Genomic DNA, 22,566 nt, shown 5'->3' with positions numbered 1-22,566 from the left:
CACGATGAAAGGTTAGAAATTATGGCAGAAAAGCAACAAAAGCAGCATATGTATTATATACATATAAAAACATGAATTGAGAGGTAAAACAGTTAACAAAAATGACAAAATATGATGAATTCCTGACCTACATTTCAAAAAGAGGAAAAGAAAGGAAAATTTTTAAAATGCAAATTAAGCAGCAGAAATTAGCTATATCATTGTGCTCTGTGAAGAATTTGAACATGTAGTCTGTGGTATTGGAGTGATGGTGCAGATCAAAAAGAAAGGGAACCAGAAAGGATTCACAAAACTGTAGCGTAGGCTTCTTTTCCTTATAGTCTTGTACAACTTTTCGTCAAACATATGCTTAGTGCTGAACATCTAAAAGCTACCAAAAGCAGAATGCACATATTGCATGAAAGGAAAATGGAAAATAGTTCTAGGGACATAGCTGCATTTCTAAAGATGCAGAGCCAGTTACAGTTAGGAGAGGGCTTTTGAGTTAAGTTGGTGTTTCATATATAGAGATATTAGAGCAAATCCTAAAAGTATTATAAAAGTCTAATTAAATATTTACCTGTGCAGCTTTAAATTAAACTTTATACAAATTTTATAACATTAAAGCAGTCCTACTTCTGGGAAAATTAGTATGTATCTGCCACATGGAATATATAAGATTAAAAAACCTAAAGAAATATGTCCAGATGGGTGTTTCTATGGAGTTACAGTAATCAAAAGCTACAGTAGACCATCACTTGGTATATTACAGCTAAAGAGATATAACATCAAAATATGGGGAAAGTTTATGATCTCAAAAGCAAACGATCATTATTTATGCTGCAGTCTTTCTGTCTAATTAGCTCTTTTAAAATGATAATCTCTATCTTTTTTCAGAAGGAAATGTGGGGGTTTGAGCAATGATGTGGTACATCTTTGAAATCAGTTGAAAGAACATTCATTCTTTCAAAAAGGATGCTAAGTACTTTTGTACCATAATATAGAAATTGTTACGAACTCATTTAGCAAAGCATGCAAATGTAACAGCAAAGCTGGGACACCAGTTCTTATTTATATCCTGGCATCAGAAAGGAGAGGAGTGGAAAGACAACCCACTCACCTCACTTCAAAATCTGCAGACTCCATAATGTAATAGGCAACAAATTTTCAAGGCAAAACAGTCCTCTTTCCTGTAGCACTGTATCCTCAGTATCTCATCCATCTTATATCTTTATACGGTAGGTGTGGCAACAGTAATCAGGTTTAAATTATAAGTATACCAATCATATTTGTTATTTAGCTACAGCTTTGTGCTGGGTATCAGAGCTGGGCTAGTTAACACACCCAGTGTGTTCACTCCAGTCGAGTCACTCAAGTCACTCAGGCAATCTGAGAACTGCACAGATGAAACATGGGGCAGGTTTGAGATCTGTTGGAAGCAAGGAGATTGATTGAACATTCAGTATCAAGTATTTGACTGATATTTGACTGATATTTGACAGGATCCCTCCAGATGGGAATTTTGTACAGTTCTTGAAATTCCTCAAGGCAGGTCCCACTCTGTCTCATCTGATTTGTCAGCTTAAATGTATTGACTGACATTCTGGATGGAGTGAGCAGTCTCCCCGAGTGCTTCAGACTGCTGAAATGGTCATGCTATTCAAAGTTAAATATTTTTAAGTAGTCAAGACAAAATGTTCTACAAACATGGTAATAGGGATCTGTTCTTGTTTGTGACTAAGATAATCAATAACAATGAATTACATATGTTGCTGGTGTACTTACATATAACCATGGGCAGCTGGGGTACAAGAACACAATTGAAGACCAGCAGCCCCATTTCTGACCCTGGTTACCCAGAATTTAATCCAGTCAGACCTCTAAGGAGAGGGACTGCACAGTCTCTCTAGTCAACTTGTCTCACTGTTGGGCTGCCCTTGCAGTGAAAAATTCTTCCTCATAATGCAGCCTGAACCCCTCATTTCAACTTTTTCAAGTTGCCTCACATTTTGTCATCACTCTGACCTGTGCAGAGCCTCTCTCTGCCCCCTTGGTAACTTCCCCACAGGCACTGTTGGGCTGTTGAAAGATGTCCCCTCTTCCAGGCTGCAGCTGCCTCTGTCCCTCAGCCTCTCCCTGTGGTGCAGACAATGCTGCAGGTGTGGTCTAATGAGTGCTGAAGGGAGGGAGAGAGTCACTGCCTTTGTCACATGGCCGTGCCCTTTTTCAAGCCAAATCTGTTGGCTACCCGTGATGACTGAGGCTTATCTCAGTGCCCAGCAAACCACAGGGCTTGTCCCAGTCCTTAGCCAGTGCCATTTTAGGAGTTTCTCTGTCCCAGGAGCAGCAGGCATTTGCCCTTGCTCAGTTTCACAATGTTCCTGTTGGTCCATTTTTCTAGCCCATCCAGGTCCCACTCCCCTGTCATGGAGTTGTCTCCTCACTTTAGTTTCATCAGCACACATGATAAGTGTGTTCTCCATTACCCTTCCAGGTCATGTGTTAGAGGATAAAAGCATTAAAAAGACAGTCCCAGGATAGACCCTTACAGTCCCATTGCATGGACCTCTAGGTAGAACAGCACCCATTAACCATGTCCCTTTGGAGCTGACCATTCAACTTTTTACCAATTGCCCATCCCTCCAGATCACGATGTCCTAGGATGGATACAAGAACATTTAGAAGGCAGGTTTGTCAAATATGATTTGCTCTTTGTAAACACATGCTGGTTATTTCCAGCAGCTGCCTTCTCTTCCACATGCCTAGAAATGTTTCAGAACTCACACCATGGTTTTTCCAGGATCCAAACTAAATCTTTCCAACCTGAATTCTTTTTCTTCTTCTGAAGATGCATAATTCATTGACCTGTCTTCAGGCATTGCAGACATCTCCTGGTCTCCTGAAACTTCCAAGCATGATAGTCTTGGAAGGATGTGAGCCTGTTCATTCATCTCCAAGCTGGATGCAGCATGAACTAGACAACCAATTTTTCTTAGAACCGAAGAGTACCAGCCAGACTTAGTGTTATGCCGTCCTGCCAAAAGCCAACCCTTTCCAAAAGCAGCAAGAGAGGGGTCATCCTTTCTTACAAATGGACAGTTCTACTGACTATCTGACAAAACTGATTCATGATTTTGCTCTTCATTTTAAGTTTTTCTTCTGCTGTGGGAATAATTTCTTTCATTCAGAATGAAGTGTCCAACAGAACGTCAATGGGACGAATTTATGGGATTCAGTGAAAAATACATCTCAGGCACACCAGTTAAAATTTAGTTATATATATCTGTGTTAGCCATTGAACAAAAGAGCAAAATGTATCTGGCAAGAGCAAAACTGGGTACATAAGCCTTAGCTTGGCATCAGATCAAGATGTTTTAAATGGGGCTAAAGGACAAGTTCTTCCCTAAGGGGTAAAATCAGGTTGAGAAGAGACAACTCATTTGTTACTTTAGTCACCCCAAGAGCTCAAAATGACAGTGGACAAATGATGACAAATTGAAGCACGGATGTCAACACTACAGTTATTGCTTACAATATAGGTTCAGTGTTACACATTCTTGGCTGAATAAAGCATCTATATTTTTGAGACTTGTTGGTCAGTGCAAAAAAACTTGTGCTCGAGGTACATATATTGTTGGCTGGCAAAATGAAGTACCATATCAAAAAATACATCACAGACAAACACAGAAGAAACAAATGTTGGCTTTTCAGAAATGGGAAAGAAAAGCAAAAAATTAAACCAAAAGTTTATAAAAACTACACAGTAATAACCTCTGGAATCATAAGTGTTAACAGTAACCTGAAGAATATGCATTAGGTAACATTAAAAAAAATAAAAAAGCCTATTTATTTATTTTGCAAATTAAAATCTAAATGAAGTGTCTACAAAATTAATCATTCTACTCAGCTTGGTCATGATGATTGTAAGAATATCTAGTCAAGAACTCTTTTCAATGTTGTGCATGTAATAGCAGTATCACTTTTAGGCTGACCTGTCTCAGTGGTTTCCCAGAAGGTGATGAAATTCTACCTACAGTTTTTAGAGATGGCATTGTTCTTTAATTTAAATTTGTTAACATAAGGAATTGAATTTACTGGGATAATGTCATTCATGTATTAAATTAGATATGTTCGAGAAGGAATCAACTAGCATGAGTTTTTTCATAAAGGACAATAATGTCAAGGCAGCTTTAAAGATCAAGTAAAATGAAAAATAGCAGTCAGGAATAGAAGAAGGTGGGGATAATATTTATTGAGGATATTTAAAAGACAGTTACAAGATGAAGAACATAGAAAAAATTATATTATTCCTGAATGGACTCTGCAGTAGACATTTTACAGAAAAAAAAAAAAAAGGAAGAAAAAATAGGTTAAATTATTAAAAATGTCTTAGTTCTAGGCCACAACATGGATGTAATCTAACCTGGTCAAGAAATTTTATGATATGAAAATGACAGTCTACTCAAGGCAATAATACTCACTCCATTATCTTATTTGAGATATTTTAGAAAAAACCATACACATATATACACCTTAGAACTCAGTTTATTCTTTACAATAGTAGCTATATATTGCTATCCATAGAGTGTTGAGGATTTGTATCAGATTAATGTTTTGATAGTTGGACTAGGCTTTTAGCCCCAGTTGTTCAGGTACTAAACTAGCTGTCTCCTGAGTATCATAGCTTCTTCTAGAGTTAGACAAAGATCACAAAAGCAAGAAACATTGACTTGCTGTTACCAGAAAGGAGAGAAATTAATAGATACAAAATGTGGAAAATGCTATGAGAAATTGCTGACCATAATCGTAATATTGTCTCTTTGGCCTGTGCTTCAGTGCCCACTATTAGCAATATCTTTTACTCTATATAATTTCGTATAGAGTAACTTTATATAATTCTGGATAATAATGTAGTACTTCAGTGTGTTACAATCTCACTCGTTGACAATCCAAAAAAAATCCAAAAATTTCAAAGCCAAATTATTAAAATTTAAGAAGAGAAATGCTTGCTTCCAAATGTTCTGTTACTATTTAAAAGTAGAAAATGTAATTTCTAATAAATATAATGCTGTGTCCTTTATAAAAATATGTCTCAAAACCTTTCCTCTTCAAACATATGTTGCTGGTATACTTGTCTAAGAAATTAAAAGTTCCTTCAGCTAAACAAAATCCTAGACTATTCACCTAAAGGTGACAGTACAACACAGTGGAAAGAATAAATCAAGCTCCTACTTCAGTTTAAAGCACAGGAATACAAAGGGAAAGACAATATTTTTGTCTTTCAGTATAACTGAGACTCAATGGTAAAATAAAATAAGCTTCTAATCACCTTGAGTTGCAGTCTTCTCCCTTCTGCAGACATAATTTCAAGATAACATACTTTTTTAATGCTGAAAGAGATAAGTAATGCTATATCAGTAGTGTCAACAAAATGGCTTAATAACACATGCAAAAAAGTTGTCAAAATTATGACTATTAAAATTTTATGAATAATAATCTAAGATCTCAGTTTATCTTATTTTCATTGTTGAAAATCAGCTGCAGTGAAAAAAATCAAGATAATTCTAAATTATTGCCAAACAGTGAATCCAATGGAGAAAGAATACTTCAGTATGAGCGCATCAAAAATTGATGTTCAATTGCACAACAAAATTTACCAGATGAAGAATTTTTTTTTTAAGAAAAAAGGGCGAAGTTTAATGGTTTATTTTGAAAATAAATTTTAAAATGGAAAGAGACAAAACTCAGAAATTTTGGAAAAAAAATGCATCAAATTAAAAATTTTGCTTTTCCCAAGGTCTTTTATAGAGTCACTGGGCTTGCAATATTTTGGTAATATTCTGCTTTCCAATTATATGCAAATATATATAAATTTACAGATCTACTTATTTGTTTTTAAAAGCCTGGATGATTTTGAATATTTTTTCCACCTGGGAATAACAAAAGGCAGCTATAGAATTCCTTCTAATCCTATACTCAGTCTGTACAAATAATCATTGGTCAAATGACTGTACAAAGTGAAAAGCAACTACAAATTTCTATGATGCTCCATGTTGTTTTGTTTGAATGGATGCTTTTGAATTTTGAATACTCATTTGAAAACAGACTGTAACTTTTAGAAATATTCCAGAAAAAGAATCATTAGTTTTCAAAGACAAGACATAAATCCTAAGCACTTAGAAGAAAAGGTTGAAATGCAAAATTAGTTGAGTACATCCTTAATGAATTTGATAACAGGCATGCATCCAGATATCTTTCAATACATTTGCTTGATGTCCCTTAATAAAAGGAAGGAAGTTTGTGGCAAAGCAGGAAATTAGGCTGGGGCCCATTAAAACATTAGAGGTTTTTTTTTTTTATATAATCATAAATTCTGTATATGAAGTCACCTTTATTCACAGGATCTTGCAGACACCACATCTGAGAAAGAAATCTGCTGCTTCAAAACCAAACTCCTTGACTCTACCCCATACAAACCCACACATGGCAAGTTGTGGAAGCTGGAAGTCACTTACAAACTTCTTATGTATTTTTTTGATGCCATTGGTCTAATTTGTCACTAATTCAGTCTTATCAGGGTAATATTTTAATCAGTCCCCCTGCAGTGTCAGTCTCCTGCTGTGAAGGCCCTTGGTGCTGTGCACTTTTGTTCCTGGGCTGAAGTGCCCACATTAATTGCCCACCAGCATTTCAGTGAAGACTGATATTCATGCTGAGCAGAGCTGGCTGCCAGGGAAATTGTGTTAATCAGAGGCTATTAACCCAAGTGAATGGGATCCTGAGTCAGCTAAAACTTTAAGCTAAATCTGTCTAGACTTTCTTAATCCTGTATTTTTTAAATAATGTTGAAATAAATAAATAATTCTGTATTTTTTAAATAATGCTGCTAAAAAAACCACCAAACACCCAAAACAACAACAACAACAAAAGCAGAAGAACCAACCTAACAAACAAAAAACCCCAAAACAGACAAATAACTATATAAACAAAGGAAAAAAAAAGCCAAAAAATTCACCCCAGATAAGTTTTAATTAGAAGTCTGCTGGAATAGAGGTGCAGAAAGCTTACACCTCCCCCTCTGTCCTTACAAGGCAGATCCTTGCTTGTCGGTTTGGTTTTACATACATGTGTTACCTTCTGAGCTGAACTGAACCATTCTGTATCCACTGCTGTCCCTCACAGAGCTCTTTTCATCAGCTCTGAGGCTGACTTCTTTCACCATCTGACAAGTCACTTCTGCCTTTAAAAGAACAATGAATAAAATTGAAAAGAAAGGAAGAGGGGGAAAAAAAAACCCAAACCAAATCAGCCACCCAGAATGAGTGTATTCTAGAGATTTCAGTATTATCCATTCACTCTTAACAGGAAAAGTATATCACTTGTCAGCAGAAAGGAAAAGCAGCTCTTCAATCCCTAGTGTGTATTCCTAGGAGTAGCAAGTAGCAGAATTAGTTTGGCAGTAGGGGTGAGTGTTCAACATAGCACTTTTAGAGAATTTATATCTGTTATTGAGTTGCTTCTCTATACTCTCCAACATCTTGTTTGCTTTGACTGCAAAACCCTTTTCTGATTTAATTACCAGTGACTTAACTCACTATTTTCATTAATACCGTCTTTTTCTTCCTAAAGAAACTAATAATAGTTTCTTTATTATTTTAAATTACCCTTTTCCTATAGTGAAAACAGTAAACATCCAACCTTATTAGAGGTAGTGTGGGTTGTGTGGTTTTCAGTAGCTTTTCACTGACTCAGCTCTTATTCTTCAGACCTAAGTGAACATCCAAGTAATACCTGCTGTACTTTTAGCTTTACTCCGTGTTGTGATTACTGAAAACAGCTGCATATGTTGAAGGAGAGTTAAACAGCTCACTTGATCAAATGATGTAATTTGGCCTTATTGCAAATCATAGCTGATAGGTGGATAAAAGACCTTTGTTTGGACACACTGAATTTGTCTTGCATGCAGCTAAGGTATTTTCCTATTAGAGCAAATCCATTGTTCCTGAAGGTTCACAGCATTTTGTTGCATTTCTTCTGCCTAATCTATCATAATCCACAAATTCTTGTTCAAGGTATCAAAACTGTTCTAACATGTATTTTTAAGCATCAGGTTTTATACACATTGACTTGTTATACTCTGAATAAAACATGACAATCCTCACAAGGCTACCTAGAGAATGGATAGCAGGATCATATCACACTAACACTGATTGTCTTAACATGTGTTCCTTTTTTAAGACTCTAAGCACTGTAAATAGTCTACAGGGATTAAGCTACTTTTCCAGACTCAGTGACTGAGTACACAAAAGTTGCTTTTTTCCAGTAGTCATTTTGCACTGGTTTAGTATTTCTAAAGCTTTCCTCCAAAAAGTCTTGAATTAAGAGCTGTATACTTTGGGACTTTATTTGTCTGTCAGTTTATTCACTTTCTACCTCCTCCATCTAGATGGCTGCTGTTTCAAGTGCTTCCCACAGTTTCCTTAGCATTCCATCTGAAATGCAGATTAATACACTTCTCCTTTACTTCTCCATTCCCATAATAATCTGAGACTTCACCTTATACCCCAACATATCCTTCCATCATATGCTCCTGACAATCATGCATATGGTTACTTTTCATCTTACTTCCTTGAAAATTTTTCCCAGAGCTCAGAAATTAGATCCTCAGGCTGAGGTCTCCCCTTATGGCAATCAGATGTGAGGATATAGGAATTCTAGAAATTGTCTGATTTTTTTTTTTAACTCCCAGGGTTTTAACAAACCTCTTTGGAGAAAGAGATAATAACAAAAACATACAAAAAACCCAGACTATTTGTATTGTAATTGAGATTCTGTGTCACTATGAAGCTCTTAACCTTGGCTCCAGGGAAATATTTTCAAGGTAATATTCTGATCACTCCTCAATCACATATTAATAAGTACATTATGTCCTCCTCTGTTAATTCATAACCAAAATATTATTTTATACTTTAGGCACATGGTCTTGAGTTTGGAAATGCTGTTTTAATTCACTCATAACTGTAATTTTCAAGGTGACATACTTTGCTCTTTATACTGAGGCTTCCAAGCTTTTCATCTGCAAATTGCACCAAATCTCTCTAACTTTTATCATAGCTCTCTAACTTTCATGCTGAGTAACTTTTATGCTGAGTTCATTAATCAAAATATCAAAATATCAATATCAAAACATTTTATTTGTGGTGATACTGAACAATGTTTTTCTTATTTATTCTCTCCCTTTGGCGCAATCAAATGTAATCTGGCTTTTAGCCATGTTTTCATCCAATTTACATTTCTAGTGCCAAATTCTTTTATGAAACTGAGACAGAGGACATTTTCCTTAATCATTTTCCCAAAAGATTTTTTTGATTTTCCTGGGTGAACTGTGTTCTCATTTTGAACCCTGTTTTCTGGATTAATCATATTTCAAATCCTTTCTTTTTTCTGAAACAATTTTGATTAATTACTTAAACTTTTTTATTCACCAAACTTCAGGCTTTTTTTATTCAAACTTGAAATTATTAGTTATGTGATGTATTATTATATGTGACAATCTACTGATATCTTATTCTTTCACATTATCTCATGTGACCCATCATAAATAATAAATAGACAAATTTATAGATAGATAAATAAATAAATTATGAAGAGAACTGGCAATAGAAAAAGGAGGATGTGTAGTTAGGAAGTGTAAATAAGTTGCAGAAGGGAGGAACAGAGAGGAGTGAATAGTTTGCTGACATTCAACTAAACTTTAATCATTCTGTTTCCAAAGAGGTAATTGCTATTTACAGGAGTTCTAGGTCATGATCCCATCTTGGACCCAACTTAGAAGAAGTACCTGAACAATACAGCACACCATGAGACCAGGGCTGTGAATGAGCACATCTTCAGACTTCCTGAGGTGAACTGCATCATTAAAAATAAATCAAAGCCTGTAAAAGTTGACATACTGTAGCTGTTTTCCTCACCCCACCTGCTTTAATTTGACACATTTTCAGAGGAAAGTCACTATTCATTTCATATCTAAACCTGTCAAAACTTTTTTCCCCCTTCACTTAATACCAGAGGAATCAAGTTTCTTAGTATGGCTTGTTGAAAAGCTATAGAGACCAGACAACTTGCTGCATGCCAAGCATCAGTGGGGAAATAAATAGTCTATAACTGAGTAAATATTAAAGATTTCAAATCAAAGTATAAAAAAATTGAATGTTCAAAGCATTAAATTCTATGTGGGAAATAAAATTAATTGATGCTTAATATTTCGAAAGGACATCCAATGCTATCAGAAGAGGAATGATTTGAGGTTTTGTGTTTATTTTGTTTTGTTTTCTGGGTTTTTTTTTCCTTTTTCTACAGGTAAAGTGCAGACTCCTTACCTCTGAACCTGTATTTCTTAGTTAGTGTTATGTATGTTTAATAATATTTCTTATTTTCCCAAGGTGGCATTATGAGACTTTTTGAAAACTTGAGATGTCACATAATGCCAGTCATCAGAAAATACCTCCTTACCTCATTCTGATTTCAAGTAAATATTCCTCTAATAGGTAAAGAAAAATCAAGAAGCATGGAAATGTAGTTCTACCACCTGAGGGGAAAAAAGTAAATACCTTTGACAGGTAACTCAAGTCCTCTGTATGTCAATATGGCAACATGGTACCAGTAATTTGGAAGCAGAATGCCCCTGAAACTTTGATCAGCGATTCAACATGAACTTAGTTGACAAAAATTGTCACAGAAAAGAAGAACCAACTTTATTTTTTCTTAGAGGAAATATTACCTTTGAAACATAATTTGTTGAAATGGACCTAACAAGGCTTTTAAAAGGCTGTTTTCAAGTGCCAAGAGTAGCTTTTCATCAGCTTATGACAATGGGAGCCTTGCATACACTTTTAGAAAGTGGAAGAATTATTTCTTTCCAATTTTTTAAGGTAATTTAAACAAAGCAAACACCTTAGGGAAGACAGCAGATTAGCAACAAAAAAAAATGCTGCCAGAGAATTCGCCTTCTTTTAAGGCAAAATCCTAAATAATCGGACTAATGTTAATACGGGACTGTTCCAAGTGATATTAAATATCCTTGGAAATGTCTGCTCAACCCACAACACTTTTATCTGGGAAAGAAATCTTGAAGAAAAACATGTGCAACAAATTAAGTTTTGCATTAATCTCAGCATCTGTGAAATGTGTTATTGCTGTGTGATTTTGACTTTGGTAAAGTCTTTGGTTCAATCTCAAGCAGAGACAAGCCTCTCCTGTTAGCTGATATTTTCATTGTTTTAATAAACTAAGTTATCTTTGAGTCAAAGTTGCAGGAAGGAATGCAGCTACTCAGATAGCAAGGGCAAAAATCTCCTGGAGCGATGTGAAACACATCTACTCTGCTCAGTGTGAGATCATTGCACAGAATTGTGAACTGGAGCTAGACAATTCCATGGATCTCACTGAGAAGGAAAGCTGTAAGTCTCCACTACTACAACCAAATTCTTTACATCTCTGTGCTATGAATGAGTCAATTGCCTGTTTACCTTTGATTTGCAACCGCAGCTTTTACAATAGGGAGCACTGATTCATAAAGGACTCCACGGCCATGCAAGGCAGTTTAGCAACATGAAACAAGCTCAACTGGCAGAGAGAGAGCTGGTGGTTAGCCCTGTTAAAAGACAGTCACAGCTGGCTGCTTCCTTTGACAACTCGTGACACCCACCAATACTCTGGGTTGACCCACTTAAAAATGGAGAAACTGGCTCTAACACATTTTAGGAAGAGCACTAGTAGTAGACATAGGAATTGCAGAGCTGGAGCAAGTGTTGAACAGCAAATTTGCTTTATAGGATCATGCTGGAATTGAGGTTGCTGAACACGAAATTATATCAGACTCTGGCGGCCAGGCCATTATTACAGATGCTAGGAATGTTCCAGTTCCAATAATCAGATATAGGTAGAAGTAAGATCTGCATTATTTTAAAACTTTTGCTGACAGAGCTCCAAATAGCTCTTCATTGTCTGCTGGCAAAACACTGATGTACTGTGTGGGCTTCATCCAGTAGTAGAGAGCAATAAATATGCATGGTAGGGAGAAGATTAAGATTCTGGCCTTCCCCAAAACTATCACCCAAAATTGCCTGTGAGAAAATTAAAGACTTGACAGGAAAGAGTGCAATTAAGTGTACTCAGGTGTATTTTCATGTGCTCTGAATGAATTACAGGATACAGTGATTGTTCCAATCATAGTAGAGAGAATTATAGAGTGAATAACAGAGTAATAACATACTCATTAAAAGTACATTCAATCTATTTCTCAATATTTCGAAAAACAAAGCAAAACACATCATCAAAACCACTCTTTTCTGAATTTTAAAATTAAGATAAAGGTAAAAGTCTCCCTTTCAATTAGAGGGAAAACTTTTTATGGCAACACAATGAATTATAGTAATTTTATGCAAAAATACTCAAAACCTGCCAAGAATTTTTAAAATTAACTATGAGTTTAACAAAATTATGCAGAAATTTTATCTATTCCTACTTAGAAGACAAATTTTTCATAACTAATACTGATTTCAAATTACCTGAATAGAAAATTTAGAGAACTGATCTTCTAAGACTGTAAGTCTAGTCCAGTTATGTTTAGGGTTAGGTTGGGATTGACAGAAGAGGGTTAAGAGAAAAGATAATAACTTTGTATTTTTTTATTATTTTTATATTAATTTTATCCAAAATTAATAATTCTATATAATTCTAACATTATGCATACTTATTGACACTACTTTCTTAAAAAGTCAAGTGTTAGCCCTAAACTCACTGAATTAATATAACAGCAAAACAACTAGAGATGTCTAATTAAATATTTCAGTCACCTTTAATGTCACAGAGTTAAAGCAATATATTTTGGGTTTCAAAAATGTTAATGTAGCTGATAATTCAAAACATTATACACCTGTAATTTAAATTTCTCTCTAAAAACACCAATTTCTTGAAAACAAGATTAATTATTCAGAGTTCATAATGAACTCGAAACCACAAATCATGTTTCAGTGCTTTCTAACTCTCAGTGTGGTGGCTAAGAAGCTTGCTGTAGGTGTTAATTAATGGCTGCATTAATTGTTAATTAACAAGTGTTGAAATAGTAGCAGAAATTAATGCAGAATACATTTAGACTTTCCTAGGTTAACCACTTTAGAAGAGTGACTGGCATATTGAGACAACTTGATATTTCTCAGTCTTTTTGGTGATTCAGAAAACACCCATGGCCGCTGATCTTTTTTTGGCTTGTACAGGGCAGGTTTTCATTTAATTCTCTGCTGGGAATAGAGAAGTATCAGGGTAATCCATTCTAATACTCCACCTCCTGTGACTAGACCACTTGAGTCACATTAGGAAACGGAGTTCCTGCCCAGTTCTGGGAGTATGTAAGGGATGCCATGAATCCAGCCACCATGTCAAAGTTTTCCTGGGTTTCCTCCTTTTTGGGTCTGAGTCTGAGATTGGGTGAGGTATCAGGATTAGGACTCAGGGAGAAAATTCACCTGTATTAATGATTCTCTTCTTACAGATTTATTTTTAGTTGCCCAAGCGCAGAGTCCAGCCCACATTTTGAAATGAAAAAAAATCCCTCTTCTTGTTAAAGTATGACTTTGTGGGTTGTACAATTCTAGCACAACAAAACCTTAGTGACAGTATGATGTCTTTATCAATAGCAAATACGTAGTTGCTGATCATCCAAACAAAATCTACAGTTTAAAGAGACAGGAACACCTGAAGGATCATCACATACAATATAAGTAAAAGGAATTTTTTATAAAGTGATGGCAGGTTATGAACATAACAAATTTCAATAACAAACTTGGTGTTCTGTCAAATGCTAAATCACATACTCCCCGTAACAAGGCTAACATTTACCTCACAGCAGTCTAATGCTCAGAAATTCCAAGGATGAGCACATTCTACTTCCACAAATAATCACCAACCTTTCCTTATGTTGCAGACTTTGAGATTCTAAAGTGAATCATAAATATTTCATGAAAGTATTGCTCTGTGGCACCCATCTGGAAGAAACGTATTTTCTCCTTTGTTGATTAAAACTTTATTGACCTTACTGTCTGTCAGGTCCTGCTAAGGGGATTTTTGCCAAGCAAACTTTTAATATTGTGCTTGCCAAAATGCATCAACAGATTTTGTAAAGGGTAATCGTAAAACCATGGGGAACATTTAATATTACAGCTAAGACCATGGCATTTACATTTTAACTTTTGCTTACTTTCAGATTTTCTGCAGTTACAATGGGAAAATGAAATGCAGACAACACAAACACCCCTGCATAAAACAGTGAAATGTCATAGGCTCGATAATTAAGGGATGTTGTAACCTCACTGACAATATTTCCAAAGTAAATATCCTTACTTAATAACTAAAAGTTTATGGAAAAATACTTCTTAAACTACATTATATTCTTCTTCTTCTTTTTTTTTTTAATTTCTGACAAAAAGCAACTTTGATGAAGAGTCACAGAAAAAGACTGTTGCACAGCCAAAGCATTGAGTTTTTGAGAGCTTCTGAGAAGAACCCTAAGAACCATTCCTCAGAAGGAACCACAAGGGATTGACCATTAATTTGCTGACAAGAGAGCGCAGAGGTTCATGCCTGGCAAGAAACCCCAGCTTCCCTCTGTAAGTTCTGAAATTCAGGTAAAGGGAGGCCAGTAGCAGGTGGAATTAAGGTACAATATATCAGGGCACGGGAGAAGACTTTATGCTATGAGAAAAATAAAAAGTATTTTAAGAACATTGGTCCTAAGGCTAGACATGAAAAATAGTTCTTCAGAAGCTGTTATTGATTTGTATATACTAATCATGTTTGATAAAATAAGTATCTGTGTTTTAAACAAAAAGCCTTGTTTCTTTCTAGCAGAAAACACTCCAAAAAATGTTGGTCTGTCCCAGGCCACTCATCAAATGTTTGAATGTCACTGTTATGCCAGTATTCTTCAGATATATTTGAATAAACCATTTTTCAGAGAGAAATTAAAGTACTCTGTTGACCAAACAACTAGTTGTGAGATACAAGGTCTTAATATCAATATTAGTGCTGAGGTGTTACAGTACTGAGGTGTTACATTAGAGACAATCTTCTTTTCTTTCCCATCCTCCTTAAAAATCCTTAAAACTCTCTTCATAAGGTGTAATCTAATCCTACCCATATATCTAAAAAATTCATTATCTCTATTGTTAACTTAAAAATTGTTATCTTCAAAGCAAGAGTGACCTAGAAAGACCTGATATTATCCAGCCTACCACAGCTCTTTGGGATGATTTACCATGGAGTGAAATGTATTTTTAGGATTTGGAAAACATACCTAGTCTGGTGGTGCAACAGAACTCCAACACAAGTAGTGCACCAAGAAAATCCAGAATAATAGGCTTCCATTAAAAAAAAAAAAAAAATTAAGACAGAAAATAACCAAAGTCAAAAGTGTTCACAAACAAGTGCAAAAAAGGAGTATCACCACAGACAATAAGACAATATAATCTGATTGTTTTACTGAAATGTTTAGATTTTATAAATGTTTTAAATATATAAATGTGACCAGACACACAGAAAATACACCAAAGGGTGTATAAACAAGACTGTATATGTTATTCTGGTAGATCAATCGGTTTCATAAAACTTAAGTTAAACTGAAGGGGAAAACAAGAAGGCTTTGCTGAACTGTCTTTCCCAGTTAATTTCCAAAGAACCCTTAGTCCCAATAATAGTACCAACTCAACGATATCAACTTCTAGCATTTCATATCTTCGAAGGCTCATTTATCTTCACTTATACATCTGTCAGTAATCCTTTTCTTCTAAGTGCTATCCAAAGACAACACTTTAACAACATTCAGCCACCAGGCAAAAGTTAATCACTGGACTGACAGAGGAGGAAACAAGGCTACACAGTGGGGCAATGTTACCCGGCAGAACAAGGGATCGTCGTGTTTCTGCGCTGTAAATCCAAGGACTGCAACATAGCAGAGGTAATTCAGAAGTAGTTCTGATTTATCTCAGCATAATTCACTTAGGTTTTTTGGCTAATTTCTGCACTGCAGAAATATGCACTCATCTACTTCAAACACAGTTTGGGCAATATACATATATATATATATATATATATATATATATATACTCTTTGTTGCAGGCAAAGCAGCGACTATACTTTGATTGTAAATTATATTCCTGACAGAACAGAAAGAAAAGTAAGCATTTGGCTAAATACATATGTCGTTTGAAGAAAAATATTCTTATTTTTAGGTACAAATTTTGGTACTCCACAAGATATAACTTCCTTTTTCAGTCTGTACTTTCTGTGTCATATTTATTTACAGTTTGGTATGTTGATCATCAGGAGAAGTCCGTCATTTTTTCCAAACCATTCTGCCTGATTAACTTGTCCAAAGAGGACCTATAGTGAACTAGAGGTAGTAATGTGGTAAAGGCCGTAGGAAAATAGCAGGATATGTTTTAGTTTAGTTGATTTAGCAGGTGCTTCTGTCTTGGTGCAAGTTAAAAATATGTCATCTGAGGTTTCCATTTAAAAATCACTAGCCCATATGGAGTATGTTACCACATCTGTTCAGAAAAATAGGTCACAGATACGTAAATATGGAAATTCAACCAATAAAAATAATCCACTCTGCATCCATAATTTCTGGCCCAAATAATGTGCTGACCTCTAGAACTGATAAATCTGCTAGTAGATGGCAAAGATCTAATGGTAGAAAAAATTATATTTGTAAGAAGGACCCACAAACAAATTTATGATGACAAGCAAACATGAACAAAACATTTATATGTACAGATGTGCTGCAACAGCTGCTTTGGGTGACCTATTTTGTGCAGCAGCAGTGATTTCCTCAACTCTTACACTATATTTATACCACTGTTATTTGTTTTTTTCCCCTAGCACTGCTCCACACTGCTCCACAGCTATGCAGCTATGATGACACAGCATTTGCTAGCACATCTGTAGCATACTTGGCTGTATCCAAAGCTGGAATTATACATCCTACATCAGGGAGATCGGATCTGAGCCCAGACATTGCAATCCTTGTGTCAGAAATTTAAGTAACATTCACAGGCCCTGTGCTGACTTCTCCATACCCAACATCTGAATCCTTCTCAGAGGCTGGAAAGAAAAATCAATGTATCTGCAAGATTTAGTATTTGAAAGAGAAAACTCTGAATCATACTAGATGTTTCTTGTTGCTTACTGTAAATTGTTAGGAAGATTTGCCCTTCTTTATAAATTCCCTCAAAAAATCTAATGTCATAAACTGAGCTTTACAATGGCTGAACTGTAGTGGCCTTCAAATTAATACACATGTAACTATTTGTAACACAATAAAACATTTCTTTCAGCATTGCACTTTGTCAGCATCCCTTGTGATCCTGTTAATCTAATTCAAACACATAAACTGTTATCCTGCATTAGGAATTTGTTCCAGCTATACTGAAGATGTTTCATTTCAGCTGCTATTTGGTTTTTATTAAAATAGAACTGCCTAAGAGCACTAACACTTGAAAAAGGAATTGTGTTTTCCCAGTATGCTACAAATCTAGGGAGTTGGCACTTAAAGTGCAGACAGACAGGAATAAAAGGAGACAGTGACACAATACAGGAAGCATGAAGCAAAATGTCAGCCTAAGTACTACAGTTACACCACTAATATTTAAGATTATTTTTAGGTTGTTTTTTGGGGTGTCTGTGGTTTATCTGGTAAGAAGATTTATTTGCAGGACAGAACTGGAAGAGAAACACACACTAGTATTCATAGCTTTAGGGATTTCCTGCCATGTGCAAGGCAGGTCAGCCTGAAATATAAGAATCTAATATCCAGGAGTCAGGATACCTAGACTAGTATCACAGAATCACTCAGGCTGGAAGAATGTCAGGAGATCTCTAGTCCAGTGCCCTGTTAAAAGCAGGGTCTGCTCTGAATTCAGACCAGCTGCTCAGGGATTATTTGATTTTGTATCAAATATCTCTCAAGACAGAGATTGAACAGCCTCTCTGGACAACATGTCTTTGAAGTCCCTCCTGAAGCCTTAACAGTGTTTTTCCTCCCACCTCCCATTATCCAGTTAGAAGAACATCTACAAATCAGTGGACTCTGATAATATCCAGCTGAAGATATTAGGAGAGCTGGCTGATGTCATTGTGAAACTGCTCTCCATAAACACTGAGGAGTTATGAAGATCAGGAGACAAGCCAGAAGGCTGGAAGAATTCTTACATCCTCCCCATCTACAAAAAGGGCTTATAGGAGGATCCAGGAAATTATGGGCCCATCAGGCTTACTTCATACCCAGGACTCCTATTCCCACAGTCTGGAATGTTGTGGACCACTTTGTTGCCAAGGGTTGACGACTGACTGTGTTCAGCTCTTTGTTCTCCAGGGCCCCAAGAAGAGCTTCTCCCCATCCAGTCAGCCAGACTCCCTCCATATTACTGTAGGATGTTCATTTCCAAGTACAGGGCTTTGCATTAGCCCTTGTTGATTTTCATGAAGTTCCTGTTGTTCCATCACACTAGCCTGACTAAAGCCATCTGAACAGCAGATCTGCCCTTGAATGTTATCTGTTCCATTTCCTAGTTTTCTGTCACTGAAGAAATTGGCCAGGGACATCATGTCTCCTCCTCAACACCACTGATAAAGATACCAAACTGGATAGGCCTAGGATAGACCCTCTGGAAAACTCCACTTCTAAATGTCCTTCAGGTACAATATGGCCACTAACTGCTGCATTTTGAACCCAATGAGACAGTTTTCCACTTCTCTGGTGGTCAGTCTATCTAGAGTGTAAGACTGCAACATCCTAACAGGGAGAGAAAAGATGATACAGGAGACCATGTTGAAAATTTTGCTAAAGTTAAAGTAGATGGCAGCTGCTGTCATTTCTTCATCACAAATCTAGTCATTTCATAGAATGACAAAATCATATAAAGATTTGTGTTGGACGGGACATTTTAAAGGTCATTTAGTTCACATGCTCAACTAGATCAAGTTTCTCAGAGCCCTATCCAAAATACCCTCAAATGTTTCCATGTATGGGGTATCCATCACCTCTCTGGGCAACCAATTCCAGTGCCTGACCACCCTCAAAGTAAAGAATTTCTTCCTAACCTACCTTCCTCCAGTTCAAAACCATTTCTCCATGTCCTAACACTATATATGTGGAAGGATAGAATATAAGATAATAGTGCAGAAGGCAATCTCACCCCTGAGGAGTTGCAGCTGTACTAATCACCAAAGATTAGGAACAGACCCGCCCTTAATAGGCCACAGCTGTGTCCAATAAGGGTGAGTGCTATAAAAGAGTGGGTTAGCTGGTTGAGAAGTGAGCTGGAGTTTGTTGGTTGTGCTGTGAAGAAGAAAGAATCAATGCTGTGAGGAGATGCCCATGAGAAATCACTGAGACGGCATAAAAAGATTTGCAATAAGATGACAACATATATATTCTTATATAAAGTTCCTTTCCAATTGTTCTGGTCCCTGCCAGGTACTGAAAGGCTGCTGGGAGGTCTCCCCAGAGCCTTCCCTTCTTCAGGCTGATCAGTCCCCTCTCCTTCAGCCTCTTGTCATAGAAGACATCTTCCAGCCTTTTGAACTTCCTTGTGACCCTTTTCTGGACTCCCTGTAACATATCCATGCCCTTCTTGTGCTGAGGAGTTCAGCATTGGATGCAGTACTTCAGGTGGGTTCCCACAAGGACAGAGTGGAGGGTGAGAATCATCTCCCTCAATGTGCTGGCCATGCTTCTTTTTCATCATACAAGGCTCTTAGGTTGGTCAGGTTCAATTTGCTCTTGATAAATCCTTTTTGGTTGTTCTCATTCATTCTTCTTCAGTGCACAGAAACAGTTTTGAACTGGACTTGCCTTGAGACCTTACTAATGACTCAATAAAGGCTGACTGGCCTGTCATGACCACTAAAATTAGGATGAAGAGTTGGAAAATTAATGACAAGGATCTCAGTAGTAGGACAGGAACCTCATAAAGCTCTCCAAGAAGAAAATTGTGTACCTTCAGTGTAATAGACAAAAGAGAGACGGAGCAAGAATCTTCTTAGAGAAGTAGAGTAAAATAAAAATTATGAATACCAAACAACATAACCTAACTAGAATTTAGCCTTGCAATGAGAAGTAAATTGGAAGAGAATTCCAAAAGTCTGTTCCACTCTTAATTATTTAATGACTGTATGAAAGATAAATAAAAGCAACTAGAAACTGGCTGAAACAAATCAAGGTTGGAGAAAATAAGTTTATTTCTCTAGTAATATTATGAATGACATACAAGGTAAGAATAGAGGAAAAAGTGTTTCATGCTGGAAAATCAATAAGTAAAAGGATGAAAGCCCTCTCATAAAAAAGAACATAATGAAGCATGACTATATTAAGTTGGAGGATATTCAACTTTATCCACTTAGTAAGTTACTCTATGTAAGAGGAAAATCTTTGGTTCATATTTATACAGGTTATTTATTATAGAATTCACTTTTTCATAAGAGATGAAGCAGTATTACATTGTCAAGCATGAGAGCAATTTGACTGTGATTCCTCTCTGGCCACAAGCATATCTTGAAGCAGAAGAGAGAAGATCAATATAGGGTTCATGCTCCTACCATTCAGCTGATGCCTCAACAAGCATTCTCTCTCCACTTATTTTTCCACATTTTTCTCATGCTCAATGTGTGCTCATGTTATGTGGTTATCTGGTCTGGATGAGTGGTTTCTTTTTATTTCCTCTTCAGGCGCACGATAATAATAAAAAATATTCAACAAATGGAAAAACCAACATCATCCTCTTAGGTCTTCAGAGTTAAAGCCACTTATCTAAATGTATACATTGAGAAATTCAAATTTGTACAAACTGCTACTCAACTAATTTCTCTCTCTTATATTAAATCTGGCACCAGGGCCAAAAGTGAAAGCTTTTGGACAAATTAATACAAAGATATTGAAAAGGAAAATTTCAAATCTCTTAAAGGAAACATATTTTTACTTACTATTCATTCTGCAGCACACTGTAAATAAACATTTGCAGAAAAATCATTGGGAACTTTCTCAAGTGTAAATATTGGCTTTTTCCTCTATCTTTTCAAATGTAACTGCATACAAAGGAAAAGTCTATAAAGGCAGAATTTAAACAAAGTAGCTGTTGTTCCAATTTCAGAAATAGTTCTTTACAGTTTCATTGCAGTTACAGCAATAGAGTCAATCCTACTGAAGAACAGTTTTAATTCTGTCAATCTTAATGATATGTTGTTTAAGAGTTGGGAGATGGACAGGGACATAAACTCAGCTGATGAAAAAGTCCTTCATTTGTAGGTAATTTTGAAAAGATGGAGGCCCATCTGTTTAGTGTATTTAAAATGCATCTATTTAATGTAATTAAAAATATTTCTTAGCAGATTTCATGCTATATATTTGCTAATTTTTATTCAATTTAAAAATTTAATTTTAGTTGTGGCTGAACTTTCAAGTGTTATAATAGCTGAAATTGACAAAATACAATTGGAGACCAAAATTCAACAAAATTTAATACCTGATATGTTCTTAATATAATCTCCCAAATACCATTGCCTTATTCTCTGCTGATTCCCCAACACACACTTTAATTTCAACATCTTGAAGTTAATACATTCTGCTGGGTTATGGTTGATTTGCTGTCATTTTAAAATAGGCTTTGTGAAGTCTTATGGGAAAATTCAGAAATTACCCTGAAATCTTATGTTTTAACTTTTATTGTACTTTTTAAATTTACAATTTTTACATTTAAAAATTAGGGATTTTTTAAATCCCTAGTAGGTAAGTACATATTTTATTAAAATATAATTTTGGAGTATTTTGTTATACTTTGTTACTTTCTGCATATAATACTAAATAGAAGAAAGTTAGTGACTCTATGGAAGTGTTTAATTTTCTTTCAAAAATGTTATGGAAACATCCACCTACAGATTGTTTGTGCACATTGGCCAAAGGTACATGAAAGTAAAGAGGTGAATACCACATTTTGGGGAAAAGGGGGTGGGCAGGGAAAAATTATGCCTTTCAACAAATTCTTGCCTCTTTCTATGAGCCTAGCAGCAAGACTGCTTAATCACTTTGACTACAGAAAAATGCTTTGATATATTTCACCTTCCCAGCATTGCCTGAGACCTTCCAAGGCCATTAGGAGCTCTCTAGGTGTAACAGTACCTTCAGTGTGAACATTTCCTACTCATGTTGTTTCAATTCCTAAAGGATCATGCATAAAACTATTCCTCTATTGATTCAGGCAGTCTTGGGTGAAAAACCCCAATTCAGGTTGAAGTTTAGCCTGTATGAAAACTGATTTCATAGTTGAAAGCTGTGAGGTAAGTGCATGCAGACAAAACTTCTTCCTATTCCTGAAAGCCCTTTCCGTATCACACAGAAATAACATGAAGGGTGGGATTAAGGCACCTGAAACTTCAGGGAACCAGAGGCAGCAGACATGACACGTGATGTTCTGCCATAAACCTGAGTCCAGGAGTAAGAGCTGGAGGCCATCTGGAGTTCAAGGGAATGTCTAA

This window comes from Molothrus aeneus, chromosome 1 (assembly GCF_037042795.1).
Source record: "Molothrus aeneus isolate 106 chromosome 1, BPBGC_Maene_1.0, whole genome shotgun sequence".
Classification (NCBI taxonomy): domain Eukaryota; kingdom Metazoa; phylum Chordata; class Aves; order Passeriformes; family Icteridae; genus Molothrus; species Molothrus aeneus.
The sequence above is the reverse complement of the archived record's forward strand: the minus strand, read 5'-3'. Positions refer to the sequence as shown.